The 16083-nt window shown below is 45.6% G+C and overlaps 1 pseudogene; it reads left to right on the top strand.

Annotated features, from left to right (window-relative positions):
• Window positions 1–12426, top strand: part of LOC114284133 (uncharacterized) — a 34318-nt pseudogene extending 21892 nt beyond the window's left edge.
• Window positions 12427–16083: the final 3657 nt, after the last annotated feature.

The following is a 16083-nucleotide window of genomic DNA, read 5'->3' on the forward strand; positions in this document are numbered from 1 at the left end:
CTTGAAGACCCTCTTCAACAATGGAGCTCCAGCAGCTTCTTTAGGTTGAAACCAGCTCCAAAACTCCAAGAACACTCCTTTGACCCTCAATAACCAAGAGAAGGTGTAATGGTGGGTGCTTGTGAGCAAAAGTAAGACAAAACACACACACTAAGCTCAAGAGAGAGAGAGAGATATAGGATAGATATAAATTCTTAACCCTAATATCAAAGCTCTCTAAAAATGTTCTCTAACCCTAAATCCAAGAGAGGAGACTCTCTCTTATAGAACTCTCTCTTGTAAAGCGTGTCAAATAAGCTTGTCAAGAGAAAAATCCCTCCATACACGTGTATGGAGGAGAACAGAGCACAAAATATCTACCAAAAGTAGATGAACAGTGATCGGCCATTCAAAATGGCCATTTTGACAAAATAAATGGCCGACCGGCAACAAAGAGTGCCGACCGGCAATATACATTACCGATGGCACAAAATCACTGGCTGGTGGCCTCAAGCCATGGCCGGTGATGTGTGGGGATGCCTCACAAGGCATGCCCTGCCCCTTCAAGGAAAAACACAAGTGTTTGGTGCAAAACCAGACACAACACGGTCGAGTCGAGAAATCCTGAGGCAAGGCGCGCAACCGAGACCTCCGGGAACTCAAGACGAACACAAACAAAGGTAATCACCAAGTGTTCCAATGGTGACGTCCAAGTCTTGAGGACGGTCAAAAATGGGGTGTCTATAGCAGGTCCCTAGCCCACAAAATACTCCGCACTGGTTACTTCTGGCCGACTCTCAATCAAGATACGACAGAGTTTGTGCTCAAATGTGACAAGTGCCAACGTTTTGCCAACATCCCCCACGCCCCTCTTACAGAATTGATCACACTCTGCAGTCCTTACCCCTTCTCCAAATAGGGGATCGACCTGGTTAGCCCACTGTCCACTAGCCGATGCCAAACCAAATTCGCCATTGTTGCTATCGATTACTTTGCCAAATGGGTTGAAACAGAACCCCTTGCCACCATTACCGAGCGGAACACAACCAGATTCATCTGGCAGTCGATCGTCTGCAGATTTGGCATCCCTCAAGCCATCATCTCCGACAACGGCAAACAATTTGACAATGCAAAATTCAGGAAATTCTATGAAGAGCTCCAAATCCAGCCATGTTTCTCCTCCCCAGGCCATCCCCAAGCCAGTGGCCAAGTTGAGGTCACCAACCGCTCTCTTCTCAAGATTATCAAAACTAAGCTGGAAGTTGCTAAAGGACTCTGGGTTGAGGAATTACCGAATGTACTCTGGGCTTATCGCACTACCGCTAGAACTCCCACTGGGGAGACCCGTTTTCGCTTAACATACGGCACTAAGGCGGTCATCCCAGTGGAGATCGGTCTTCTTACCCCAAGGGTTCTACATCCGAATCCAGAATTAACTGAAGAGCTGCGTCGGGCAGACCTAGACCTGATTAAAGAGCTCCGACAAACAACTGCAGTTAGACGGGCCTCATACCAACAGAAAATGAGAACACATTACAACCGCAGAGTCCGACCAAGGGAGTTCGCCGTGGGGGACCTTGTTTTGCGCGAAGTAACCCTCGCCACCAAGAACTCGGCTGAGGGGAAGCTAGCGGCCAAATGGGAAGGACCTTACATTGTTAACGCCAGACCTCGTCCAGGCACGTACCGACTTCAGGACATGGAAGGCCGGGATCTCCCCCACCCATGGAACGCCGTGCATTTGAAGCGCTATTTTCAATAAAAGTTCAGTTCTTGTATCAATCTTTCGCTATATTTCCTTTTGACAATTTGCACACTTCATTGCTCTCATTCTTCTCTCCTGTAATTTAAATTTCTGGTCAAATGGGCCACACTTTAATGACGACAAGCTTATATTCCAAACATATGTGTGATCTTTCAAATGACGCTTTGATCGCAGCCTCGGCCAGACTGAGCATAAAAGCCTTGGCCAAACTGAGCATGCAAAGCCTCAGCCAGACTGAGCATAAAAGCCTCGGCCAGACCGAGCATGCAAAGCCTCAGCCAGACTGAGCATATATAGCGATCCCGGGTTTACCCTTGTTGTACAGTGATCCGGACATGTGTCCGTGGATGTTGGAAGTTGTTTATTATCTTGTTTGCATCCTTTTTACATTGCATATTGAGTTGTAGGATGTGTTGGGCAGGTTTGTTACAGGTTGGTTGTGTTTGGGAGCCTAGTGCTGCTGTCCAGATTTTTGGACCTTCGCTCGAGCGAGGAGTTGGTCGCTCGAGCGAGAGTTGAGTTCGTGTCTGGTGGGTCGAGCCAGAGTGGCATCGCTCGAGCGAGCGCTTGAGTCTGGTTCTAGACCTGAGAGTTGCCTTTCTTGGCTCGAGCGAGCATTCCTTCGCTCGAGTGGTCTGGCTTGTTATTCGCTCGAGCGAGAAGTCTGTCGCTCGAGCGTGCTGGTTGCAGACCTGAGGGTTTGAGTTGTTGGCTCGAACGAGTATTCTTTCGCTCGAGCGCACTTCTGAGTTTTTGGCTCGAGCAAGAATTTCTTGGCTCGAGCGAGAGTTTTCTGTATCTGGTCGCTCGAGCGACAAAGTCTTCGCTCGAGCGAGCGTGTTTTATATCAGCGGACAGTAGCGTTTTTGAACATTACTTTTTCACCTTTTTTTTCTTCCAAACGCTTGATTCGAGACTCTCTCTCTCTAAACTTACATTCTCTCTAAGATTTGATCTCCCTAGAGTGTGAATCTAGCCTAGGGCCTTTGTTAAAAAGATAGAGGGTGTTGAGAGCTTCGGTTTAATCTGAAAAAGTTTGGATTTGGAGCACGTTGATCTTCGAGTCTTCATCTCCTTTTTGGCTCAAACTTCAAGGTAGGGATACCTTACTCCTCTCTATGGGTTTTGTCTTTAAATTTTAGTATTTTGAGATGTTGGGGTTGGTTTGGTAATTTTGTGAAAGTTTGGGGCTTTTGTGTAATTTTACAAAAGTTGGGATTTTATTCATAATAAACCTAGATGCATGTTTGGCATAGAGAAATGGAATAAATGTTGAATCATTGATGAAAATGGGACCTAAGGGTTGTAATGTTAATTATGGGAATTGACCTAATTACATTGTTTGATTAATTGGGATAATTAATTGGGAGAAATGAGGAAATGAAATGTTGATTGAATATCCATTTGTGCATTTATCTTCTGTTTAGAAATAACTGCTTTGGGCTATCGGTGGAGGATAGTCGTGATTGTTGTAGACAATGCATGATGATTAGGCAAACGAAAACTAATCAATAGGAATGTGTCATGGAATTTGACGGTTGATAGAATACATTAACTGTATGTATTGAATGATTGTATATAGAACCAATGTGTTTGTATACGTTATGTGTAGAGGAGGAGATGGGGGATGTACTCCGCGGTTTAGGGGAAGATGGGGGATGTACCTCTAAACCGGATAGTGTTGGGAGAAGATAGGGGATGAACTCCGTAGATACAGCTCATATGCTTGTCTAGAGAAGTAAAGATAGAGCTCATATGCTTATCTGTGAATGTGGGATATTGTTGTTATACATATCTGTTGTGAATGTGGATACAGCTTATATGCTTATCTGTGAATGTGGGATATTGTTGTTATACATATCTGTTGAATGATGATAGAGCTAACATGCTTATCTGTTGAAAAAGGGAAAATGAAAAGTAACTTGGACTCATAAGTCGTATGACATAAATATGTGATTTATGTGAATGTATCAGTGTTGGCCATCTATCAATTGCTAATCTTTTAGTCATTGTTCATGGTTGGTTTAGTGTATTTCTACTGGGCTGTGGCTCACCCTATATGGGAATATCATTTTCAGGTACAGGTAGCATGCCACCTCCAAGGACATAGCTTGGGAGGCTAGAGGCGGACATACGTTTGTCGTTTTACTTTTTGATGTATTACATGTAAATTCAAGCCAAGGGCTTAATGTGTAAACGAGTTAGTACTCTTTTGTTGTAACCAAGTGTTAACTTGGAAAGCTGTAAGCCCATAAGGCATTTACTTTTGTTGTTAACATGTAATACTTTTGTAATGGAATTCTGAATAATGGAAGAGTGTGGAACTTTTACATATCAATGCATGTCTTATTTAATGGGTTTAATGTTATTATTTTGAGGGTGTTACAGCATAAAAGCCTCGGCCAAACCAAGCATCAAAGCCTCAGCCAGACCGAGCATATAAAGCCTTAGCCAGACTGATCATACAAGCCTCGGCCAGACCAAGCATACAAAGCCTCGGCCAGACCGAGCATGCAAAGCCTCAACCAGACTGAGCATAAAAGCCTCGGCTAAACCAAGCATCAAAGCCTCAGCTAGATCGAGCATATAAAGCCTCAGCCAGACTGAGCATAAAAGCCCTGGCCAAACCAAGCATCAAAGCCTCAGCTAGATCGAGCATATAAAGCCTCAGCCAGACCAAGCATAAAAGTCTCGGCCAGATCGAGCATATAAAGCCTCAGCCAGACTGAGCATAAAAGCCTCGTCCAGACCAAGCACACAAAGCCTCGGCCAAACCAAGCATGCAAAGCCTCAGCCAGACTGAACATAAAAGCCTCGACCAAACCAAGCATCAAAGCCTCAGCCAGACTGAGCATAAAAGCCTCGGCCAGACCGAGCATACAAAGCCTCAGTCAGACTGAGCATAAAAGCCTCGGCCAAACCAAGCATCAAAGCCTCAGCCAGACCAAGCATGACAAGCCTCAACCAAACTGAGCACGACCAGCCTCAGCCAGCCTGAGCGTGAAAGCATCGGCCAGACCGAGCCTACACAGCCTCAGCCAGACTGAGTTACTTCAAGCTACTGAATTACTTGCAAAGTCAGTTCATCATAGCTTAACCCCAACTGAGCACGCATGTAGAGCTCGGTCAAGGCCATTCATGCAAACTTCATGCTTGTGGCATTAGTAGACACACTTAGTCAAAATTTCAGGTCCATGTTTTTACACCACTCTTCACTTAGTCAAATTCCAAACTCATCTTTTACTTACCAACACTCTTGCAACATGATTTACAACTCCATTTTTGGGCATAGTTTGAAACTTCACATCTTTGACATTTTTACATGTTTCCTTCACAAGTTAGATTATTTTATTACTTATCAACTTTTGCAAAATAAAGACAGTAGTGTGGCAAACACAAACTTATAATTTTATTATATTTTCAACTTCACTCTGCATGGAGTTTTTATTACAAGTCCAACTTCACTTTACATTGAGTCCTTCTCAACTTTACTCTACATTCAGTTTTTCTTACATTCCAACCTTGGCTTTGCATTGAGTTTCCCTTACACAAGCCTCATACACAAGTCACCATTCTTATTTATTCCAGATGCACAAGCAAAAACAATGGAATGAAAACACAACTCAAATTTTATTTATTCACAAACTTGTACATAAATTCATTACAACAATTCAAAAAAAAAAAAACTTGTACAACCCAAAGCACAATAAATACCCAAAACCCTAAGTACAGGTTTTGTTCACACCAGTCACTCTTCCTCACTTGAAACAAGGTCTTCTTCTTCAACGCCCTCATCTAGGGGGGTCTGGGCCATGTCGTCTTCATCAATCCTTACACCGCTAAGGTCCAAGTTTGGGAACAGTTCTTCTGCCTTCTGCTTGAACATCTTCCATCCACTATCCCAGAACTCAACCATTTCGTGTTTGTAGAAGTCCGACCGCTGGAAGCTCTCAATAACTTCTGCTTCAGTCCTGCCCCCAGCGGTCGTTCTCGATGGGCCCGCCCCCCCAGACACCTCCCTTGCCAAGTTGCTGGCGACCGTGGCATCGACTGCCATCTGAAAGTCAACAAACCTCTTGAATTGCTCCACTGCTACGACATGCAGGTCGGGGTATGCTGCCTTTTTAGAGGCTGTCTTGGTTTTTTCTTCCTCCAACTCTTTTTCCAACTCCTCCATCACCTTCGCACGCTTATCTTCCAGTTCCTTCTACAGCCTAGCGATCTTCAGATCTGCCTCTTCCTTTTCTTTGATTTGTTGGGCACGCAGTTCTTCATTGCTAGTCATAGCCTTTTCAAACCGCTCGGTGGCGACCGTGCAGGCATTTTGAGCATCCCCCAGCTTTTTCTGCTCGCCAGCCAGCTGGAACTCGAGCAACACTACATTGCGGCGATTGTCCTCTAGCTCCAACTTGACCGCAAGTAGCTTAGCATGGGCTCGAGCGGCAACATTGCACTGCACGATCGCCATTACTTCCATCTTCTTCGCTTTCTGCGCCTCCTCCAACCCCCTGGCACACACGCTTCACGCAGCCCTCCTCCAAGCGACGCTCTCTCTCTTGAAATTTTCAAGTTGGGCCTCCACTTCCCCCAACTTCTCCCTCTCCCTCCTCCATTCGCCTTTTGCCACCGCCGTCTTATTTAACGGGGCTCCTGCTAAGGCAGCCGCCTCTATCTGGGCTGAGCACAACCCCTTTATCAGCTCAGCCTCAGTATAACAAGCCACCGAGCGAATGGTTGCGTCTTCCACCACCCCCAAGAGGCGGTCTGCAGCCATCTTGGCCTCTCTCCCTTCCCCTTCCACTTGCCCAGACACCGCAGGGACGTGGTAGAGGGCGGTCTTCAACACAGGTCTTTCTCACTGTCCTTGGGGTGCTAGACCCTCCTACGGTTATGGCTCTACCCTTGGCTCAACGCCAACCCCACCACTCTGCATTTGCTCTCCAAGGCTAGTCGCTCCACCCTCTCCCTCTTTGATCTCTCCCTCTAACCCCATTTTAAGGGTCCCCCTGCCTCTCCCGCCAAGGGAATCTACTCCGTCGTTGCCTCCTTCCTCCTCTTCAAGGCAGGCTCCCCTTCACTCCTCCTCAACCTCCTCTTCTTTTTACCACACCCTCCATCTCTTCGAAGGCTCTCTTCTTCAAAGGATCGATTGGGGGCGGTTGTGGCTCAAATCCACCTAAGTCCTTTCTCTCCAGGAGTTTGGGGCGCGGTCGGATCCTCTCCCTCGCGATCGGCTTCGGCGGTCGGTCTGCCTAGGACTCTTTGAACTTATTGGCTTTGGCGAGGATGGTCATATCCTCAGCCTCTTGCGTTTTTCTTCTGGCCTCTAACTCCGTCGGTCCCAGGTCTCCACCGATCGGCTGAGGGCCTAACCCTGCCGCAAACAAGGCTGACGGCTGAACAAGTTCATCCTATCAGGCGCCCTCTTTCTCCCTCTATTCTTTCACCCTCTTCACTCTTGCCTCTGCTGCTGCCCCCAGTTTTGGCTCCACAGACTTGGTGGGCACTTTCCAAACTGCGTGCACTCTAACCCTTCCGTTGGCAAAAACATAAAACCACCGCGGCCTCCACCCCTTTATCGACGACGACAACCCCGCTACCAACCCCTTCCCTGCCGCCGCCTGCAAAGTGACCCAAGTCTCTTGCTACCCCAATGCCTTGTAGCACGCAAAAAACTCATCCACTGATATGGCCGCCCCCTCATTCGCCTTTGGCCATGCGCTCGCGCAGGCTAGTACAATCTTTCACGCGTTGGGCATCAATTGACCAGGTGTCACTTCCAACCGGTTTAGGACACTAACTACTACCTCCGGAATTGGCAACCTCAGCCCTCCCTTTAATGCCTCCTCATAGAGGGTAAACTCCCCCGGTCGGGCATCGGATGGCCTCTCCTTCATGGATGACATTTTCAACACTATCTCGGCGGGAATCTAGTATTTCTCCCGCATACCATTCAGCTCCTTCGCGGTGATAATCGACTTATCGGCCTTTGTATGCCAGTGATCTGGCTCCACCTGACTGATTGGCGTCGGCGCCACCATCATTGTGGACGAACGAGGTCGCCCCGACAGCTCCCCCCCACTCCCCACTCGCCTCTCAGTCTTATAGTGCTCTGCCAAATCCACCGCGTCATCGTCCCCCAATGGATCAACCCTGGCGTTTGTAGTTCCTTCTTGGGCCATTTCTATGGTGTGCCTACGAATAGCTTCGAATGCGGGCGCAAGAAAATTAAAAAAATGTTGTAAGGGTGCATCACTTGCAACAAAGAAGTCTATACTTAGAATGTTTTGATTTTTCGAAAAAAGGTAGGTAAAACGTATAATCCCAAAAGCCCAAGGCTTGCTTGTATTCCAGGGGTCATAATTAATTTTCGCCAGTTTGAAAAATTTTCAACCATCTGCCAAAACTGTCTTTTTAACACCCATTATGACCTATCGTTTCACTTCTGGCCCAACGCCTAACCTCCCCCACCATGAGATGCTGCCACGTGTACGACCACAATTCACTGCCCCATTCCCCTCACTGTCTTTTCCACTTCAAATCATCACATGACCCACTGCCTCTCGAGCCCCGCACCCCACCACCTCACCCTTCGCGGTCGGTCCTCCTCATGGTCGGTCCCTCCACTCGGCTACCCTTCGTGGTCGGCCCTCCTCCTGGTCGGTCTCTCCACTCGGTTACCCTTCGCGGTCGACCCTCCTCATGGTCGGTCCCTCCACTCGGTTACCTTCAGCTCCCATCTTCCTCATTATTCCCTTCGTTGGGCTAAAACTGCAGTTGGGAATAGGGGACTATTGACGTGGGTAGGCCCATAAAGGACATAACCCACTATGAACAACCCAAGCCTACCACTTAGGGCCCAGTGCATAACCCAACTGATAAGGCCCAGCACAGCTGGAAGTCAACATGACATGAAAGACCAATGATATTCAGACACGTGGCAGGCAAAGGGCAAGCCACATCAACAGACAAAGATCTGCAAAGTTATTGCCACTGCACATCACCATTAATGCAACCCCTCACAGCATTCATTACGACAACACCTCTCCGTCGGGACAGCACCCCTCATCCTGAACAAGGTGAGCTATAGCATAGACTTTTGGCCAAGGTGACAGGTCGGAAGGGACAACGAAATGATTACCAAAGGATATAAGCAGACGTTGAAGACAAGAAGAAGGTTAAGCGTTTCTATCTCTATTTCATCTCTACACTCCACTTCTCTCTCTAACTTGCTCGTCGGAGGGTTCGCTGGAGGACTCCCCGTTCCCCATTGAACTCTTGTTCAGGTCTTCAGGTGGGCTTGGTCATTCGGACATAGGCTTAAGGAGCGCAAATCAGTCCGACCCGTCCAACCATCACGAACCGTATCATCATTTTGTTTTAGCATGACCTTACCATTTCGTTCTATTGTTAATCGTACAATTTGTTTGCAATGCAGACGTGGGCGAAGTTATTCCTGATCACCAGTGAGATCACACTCTCCTCGCCATGGCAGAAGCCGAAGCTACAGGTTGGGTTTTTTTTCTTTTTTTGTGTTTCTTGGATACATTGAATATGATAGTTTTATTCTGTAATTTGCACTGCAATATTTATTGTATGTAGCTAAGTCTGGCGCTGAATGGTTTATCATTGGCAATGATATATCTGTAGAAGAAAATGAGAGATCACTGGTTTTTTATGACATCAAATAGGAATCAAAATAAAATTAAAAATAAAAAGATTTTTTTTTTTTTTTAAAGATTGATGGAAAAAAATGACTATATAGTTCATGAAGGGGAGGGAGCTGTTCTTGTGAATGCAATTGCAGTTGCAGGTGCTCTCACACAATTATTTAAATCAATTACCTTCTTTTGTTAGCCGGTCAAGATCTCCTCCAAGAAGAGAGCGAATTGTTGAGCGTGAAGAGAAGCGAGCCAGGAGCTACAGTAGACGTCCCGTGCTAAAGAGGGCTACTACACCTCCCTCCAAAACAAGGAAGCAGAGCCCAACACCTGAGGAGGAAGAGGAGGAGGACATCGTCCGAGAGAGGGATAATAGCCCTTCTCCTAAGAGAGGGAGACCGGAAACTGAGCAGGACAGGTCAGCTTACAGTGAGAGCCCCAGAGAAAATAGCAAGAGCCCTGTAAGGGAAACTCCTGCTGCTGAGAGGTATCAGAGTCGTTCAGACGCTAATGGCCATAGCCGCAGCCGCAGCCGCAGCCGTAGCCATACCGCTAGTCCTCGCGATGATAGAAACCCTGTTGATGATGATGATAATCATCAATCCCCAAGAGTGAGTGAGTAGCCTTAATTTTCCAAAAAAAAAAAAGAGAATGGTGTTGGAAGGAAAATAGGTATCATGCCCTCTCTTTTCTATTTACATTGCAGTAGGACAAAATAGATCTTGGGGAACTATGACTAAAACTAATACATTTGAAGGCATTTGTGCCTTTAAATTATTGAATAATGGTTTTTAAATATTACTTCACGTTTCTGTTCTCCATCATGGTGTGAAGGTATTGTGTATTTAGCTTATCTGAGATATGCTCAGATTTGTTGGACTTTAGAGTACTTATGTTTTGAGTTTAGAATGCAATTGAAATGTGCCTTTTTTTGGTACCCCATTTCAATGTCAATGACTTAAAAAACTCAACATGGCAGACATTAATGATTGTATTTTCTCAAAATTAACATCTAGGGACCTCACCAAACTCCGACCCAGATTCTTTCTCCAAATCCATTACATACACCTATTGGAGGACGGTTAATAACTATTCATTGTAAAATTTTATTCCATTGTAAAATTTTAATTTTTGTCTCATCCCTAACCTCCTTAATCCTAACCCCACCACCACCACCACCGCCACCACAAGCTTCAGCCATTTTCTCTGACCACCACTAGCTTCGTCTGTTCTCCGGCCACCCTCCGTGCCCATTCCCTGCTTAGGTCACCCTCCCCAGCTTCACCCTACCTCCAGCATAACATACCCCACCCCCTCGTCACCTTTTAACCCCTCCCCACCCACTCCTACCACCCTCCAAACCCATACTCACCCATCCTGTCCCTTGCTAACCTTACTCTTACCCACCTTACGCTTCCTCTCTTTTCTTGATGGCCTTCACCCCCCTTCCCTCTCCATTTTGTGACTCATATCCAGCAGCCACATCCCCTACCCTCCTCTATATTGGTCTTTGGCTTTGCCTCTGTCTCTACTTCAACCGCTCCATCCATCTTGACAGAGAGAGAATTGTGATGTTGCATAGGTGGTTCGGGGCTGGTTGAGAAGGGGTTGAGGGGAGGTGGGGGCTAGGATTAGGGTTTTAAATGTTAGAGATAAGGGTAATTCTACTTGTTAGTTCCAACCCCATGCATGCAAAGGTGAGAGTCAAAGCAAAGATGGTGTGAGAAGAATTCCACCTCCAGAGAAGGAGGTCTGAGCTGGGCATCTGGAAGATCAGCTCTCCCTTCCCTTCTCTTCACGTTGTTGTTCCTTGTTGATTTTCACCATTTACTATTAAAGAGGGTAGAATTTTTTTTTGGTGAGTTGGTTTGTCTCATCTCTCTCTCACTCTCTTTGTGTATAAATAGAGACGAGAGAGAGAGAGAGAGTGATTTGTACTAGAAATTTGAGAGAGAGAGCTGTGAGTTGAGTGAGAGGTTTTATCTCCTCCTCTATTTTGTATTTTGCTCCATTTTAGTGAAAATTCTCATTTCTGTCCGTGGATGTAGGCATTGGGCCGAACCACGTAAATATTGTGTTCTCTGTGTGTGTGGGATTATTTTCTGGGTGTGTTTGATCCTAACAAAGTGGTATCAGAGCTGGTTGAATCTTTTTCAAAAAAACAGAGTGCATTTTTCAGAAATGCCCAGAAATCAAAGTGGTCGAAATCTACTTTTGATCACATCAGCTTGAAGCCCTCAACGAGACGAGCACACAAGAAAAAACCGCGTAAAAAATGGAGGTCGGAGTAGGCCACACGCTCTCCATGCTCCTCTGACGTCGTTCCCACGTGCCGGCGACTGGATTCACGCGCTCCACGCACGAACCCAGGGAAGAAGACGACCTTTCTGGTTTATGTAATTAATACTTATTGGTGAAGCTACATAACACAAGTGTTACATTGGCATTGTGGTTAAAGCCCAGGCCTTAGAGGTCAAGAGTTCAAAACTCCTTGGCAATTTTTTTAAAATCCACTGGAGTTGAGTCGCCCAAGCCGAACCTCCAAGCCGCGCTGGAGCCGAACCAGAGCCGTTGACCGAGCTGATTTGACCAGCTATTGACCAAGCTTAGCCGCCAAGCCAAGCCGATGACGTCAGCCTGACGCCAGTCTATTCGGAGAAATTATCTGGTGCTTCTCAGCCGCACCAGATTCTGCCAATCTGAATCGTCCAACCTGTTTTGACTTGATCTGAGCCATTCTGGGTCTGTTTTTGATAATCCAATAATGCTTTCCAACTATTTGGAATATTCTGGACACATCTGTATGGTCAGATTTTGCAAATCAATTTTCAAAAATTTGCAGTTTTTAGTTTGGCAATCCGAAGTGCTTTTCCAGCTAATTTGATCAGTTTGGACTCAACGGCGAAGTCTGATGGAGGAATCAACGTCGACTTCAGGTTCTATGATAAAGCTGAATGCTTCCAATTATGCCATTTGGAAGCCCAAAATGGAGGATGTCCTATATTGCTGAGATTTGTTTGAACCCATTGAGCTTAATGGAGTTAAACCAACAACGAAAAAAGATGAAGACTGGAAAAGGAAGAACCAAAAGACCATTGGCCAGATTAGACAATGGATCGATCACAATGTCTTTCACCATGTCGCCTAGGAGACTGATGCCTATGCTCTCTGGACAAAGTTAGAAGGCATGTACCAGTCAAAGACTGCTCGGAACAAAGCCCTCCTGATAAGAAGACTTGTAAATTTGAAGCTAAAAGGTGGTATCTCTATTGCTGAACACACCAATGAGCTTCAAAATCTGGTGAACCAACTGGCAACTGTCAAAATGGAGTTGGATGATGAGATGCAGGCCCTATTGCTGCTCAGTTCTTTACCAGACAATTGGGAGACGTTGGTGGTGTCCCTCAGCAACTCTGCCCTAGAAAGGAAACTGACCATGAGCATGGTTACAGATGCTTTATTTAGTGGAGAGGCAAGAAAGATAGACATGAGTGGAGATCAGTCCCATTCCCTTATCACAAAAAATAAAGGTCAAGGCAAAGGAAGAAACAAAAGCAGAGGGCGCAACAGAGGAAGATCTCAAGACAGAGGGAAATCCAGAGAAGATACGAGCCAACCAAGGTTCAAGTGTTACCATTGTGGCCAGGAGGGTCACATAAAGAAGTATTGCTATGCCTTGAAGAGAGAACAAAAACAAGGCAATAGACAGCCAAAGACCGAAGATGGGAACACTGCAGTTACTGTCTCAGAGGATATTGCATTATTCTCTGTTGAAGAAGAAGAATGTCTCCATATGTCAAACAACGACACCGAGCGGATGGTAGATACAATAGCTTCCTACCACGCTACATCCCAAAAGGAGTTCTTTAGTATGTACCAAGCTGGAGATTTTGGTACAATGAAGATGGGTAACTCCAGTTTTTCGAAGATTGTGGGAATCGGTGATGTTTGTATCCAAACCAAAGTTAGGTGCACGATGGTGTTGAAAGATGTTAGGCATGTTCCCGATTTACGCCTGAATCTTATCTCAGGGATAGCCTTAGATTGACAAGGCTATGAGAACTACTTCGGCAAAGGCATATGGAAGTTGAAAAAGGGATCTTTGGTGATAGCCAGAGGACAAGTAATTGGCACACTGTACAAGACTCATGTGGAGGTGAATTCAGATAGCCTCAACGCAGCAGAAGATGAGGTATTACCAAATTTGTGGCACAAAAGGCTGGGTCACATGAGTGAGAAAGGGTTGCAGATTTTGGCAAAGAAGTCACTTATTCCCTTTGCCAAAGTTGCAAAATTGAACCCTTGTGACAACTGCTTGTTTGGAAAGCATCATAAAGTCGCTTTCCACTCATCATCCATAAGATAATTAGAGTTGTTGAGCAGAGTATACTCTGATGTTTGCTGTCCCATAGAAGTGGAATCTTTGGGTGGCAGAAAATACTTCCTGACGTTTCTTGATGATGCATCATGGAAGGTATGGGTTTATGTCCTAAAGACCAAAGCTGAGGTGTTCCAGCATTTTTAGACATTCCATGCTATGGTAGAAAGAGAGACCGAAAAGAAGCTAAAGTGTCTCCGAACAGACAATGGAGGCGAGTACACGTCAAAGGAATTTGAAGCCTACTGTGCTACTCGCGGCATCCGGCATGAGAAGACTGTTCCTGGAACCCCACAACACAATGGTGTAGCCGAGAGAATGAACCGAACCATTGTGGAGAAGGTCAAATGTATGCTCAAAATGCCAAAGTTGCCAAAGCCATTTTGAGGAGAAGCTGTTCGTGTTGCTTGCTATTTGATTAACAGATCGCCATCAGTTCCACTAAATTTTCAGATTCCAAAAGAAGTATGGTCTGGAAGGGAGATCTCTTACTCTCACTTGAGAGTGTTTGGGTGCAAAGCATTTGCACATGTATCCAAGGAGCCCAGGCAGAAGCTGGATGGCAAAGCCACTCCATGCATCTTTATTGGCTATGGAGATGAAGAATTTGGATACAGATTATGGGATTCGAAAAACAAAAGGTCATTCGAAGCCGAGATGTGGTGTTTCAAGAAGCCCAGACTTTAGAAGGCTTTAGGCAACCAACCAAACCCAAAGTTGGTGATGTTTCAGAAATTACCCTGCACTATCACAGCATGCCATTGATGAAGAAGAGTTACCGCAGCACGCAGCCAATGATATAGAGTTGTAGGATGGATTTCCAGAAGAAGAAGATCCAGAAGCAAAGGGTATTGAGCTAGGAAAGCCATAACCCCCTCTGCCAGAGACGGTTGTTCCACAGTTACGAAGATCAACAAGAGAGCCTAAGCCGTCGTCAAAATACTCTGCTTTTGAGTATATTATGCTTATTGATGAGGGGGAGCCAGAAAGTTTTCAAGAAGCTCAAAATCATAAGGAAAAGAGTAGCTGGCAGCAAGCTATGCAAGAAGAGATGCAATCCTTGCAGAAGAATCAGACTTATGATTTGGTGAAACTTCCCCAGGATCGAAAAGCATTGCAGAACAAATGGGTGTTCAAGTTGAAGAAGGATGGCAGCGGAAAGCTAGTCAAGTATAAGGCTCGATTGGTTGTCAAAGGTTTTGGGCAGAAGCAAGGTATTGATTTTGATGAAATCTTCTCGCCAGTGATGAAAATGACATCCATTCGAGTAGTTTTGGGACTAGTGGCCAGTTTGAATTTGGAACTTGAGCAGATGGATGTGAAGACGACATTTCTCTATGGTGATCTGAAAGAAGAAATTTACATGGAGCAACCAGAAGGTTTTGAAGTCAAAGAGAAAGAAAACTTAGTCTGCAGATTGAAGAAGAGTCTCTACGACCTCAAACAAGTGCCAAGACATGGTACAAGAAGTTTGACTCATTCATGGTGGGTCATGAGTACAAGAGAACTGCTGCAGACCAGTGTGTTTATGTTAGGAAATTTCCCGGTGGAAACTTCATCATACTTCTGCTTTATGTTAATGACATGCTGATCGTTGGACAGGATGCCACAGCAATCAGATTACTGAAGAAGGAGTTATCATAGTCCTTTGACATGAAGGGCCTAGGCCCTGCACAACAAATTTTGGGCATGGAAATTATGTGTGACAGGAAAGCCAAGAAGTTGTAGCTGTCACAGGAGAAGTACGTTGAACGGGTAATTGAGAAGTTCAACATGAAAGATGCCAAGCCAGTCAGTACTCCGTTGGCTAATCATTTCAAGCTGAGCAAGAGTTCTTGTCCCTCCTCTACAAAAGAAAGAGAACAGATGGAGGCTATTCCCTACTCATCCGTAGTAGGGAGTTTGATGTATGCAATGGTGTCCACCCGTCAACATATTGCTCATGCTGTTGGAGTAGTAAGCAGATTCCTTTCCAATCCAGAGAAAGAGCATTGGGAAGCAGTCAAGTGGATTCTGAGATACCTCGAGGGTACGGCAAAAATGTGTTTGTTCTTTGGAGATGCTAAACCAGTCTTGGAAGGCTATACTGATTCAGATATGGCAAGCGATCTTGATGGTAGGAAATCTACATCAGGATTTCTGTTCACTTTCGCAGAGGGAGCTGTGTCTTGGCAGTCCAAGCTGTAGAAGTGTGTTGCTTTGTCCACAACCGAGGCAGAGTATATTGCCACAGCGGAAACTGGGAAAGAGATGTTGTGGTTGAAGCGTTTTCTACAAGAGTTGGGATTAAAACAAGAAAA

The sequence above is a fragment of the Camellia sinensis genome, chromosome 3, assembly GCF_055761805.1.
Source record: "Camellia sinensis isolate YWXY chromosome 3, ASM5576180v1, whole genome shotgun sequence".
Classification (NCBI taxonomy): domain Eukaryota; kingdom Viridiplantae; phylum Streptophyta; class Magnoliopsida; order Ericales; family Theaceae; genus Camellia; species Camellia sinensis.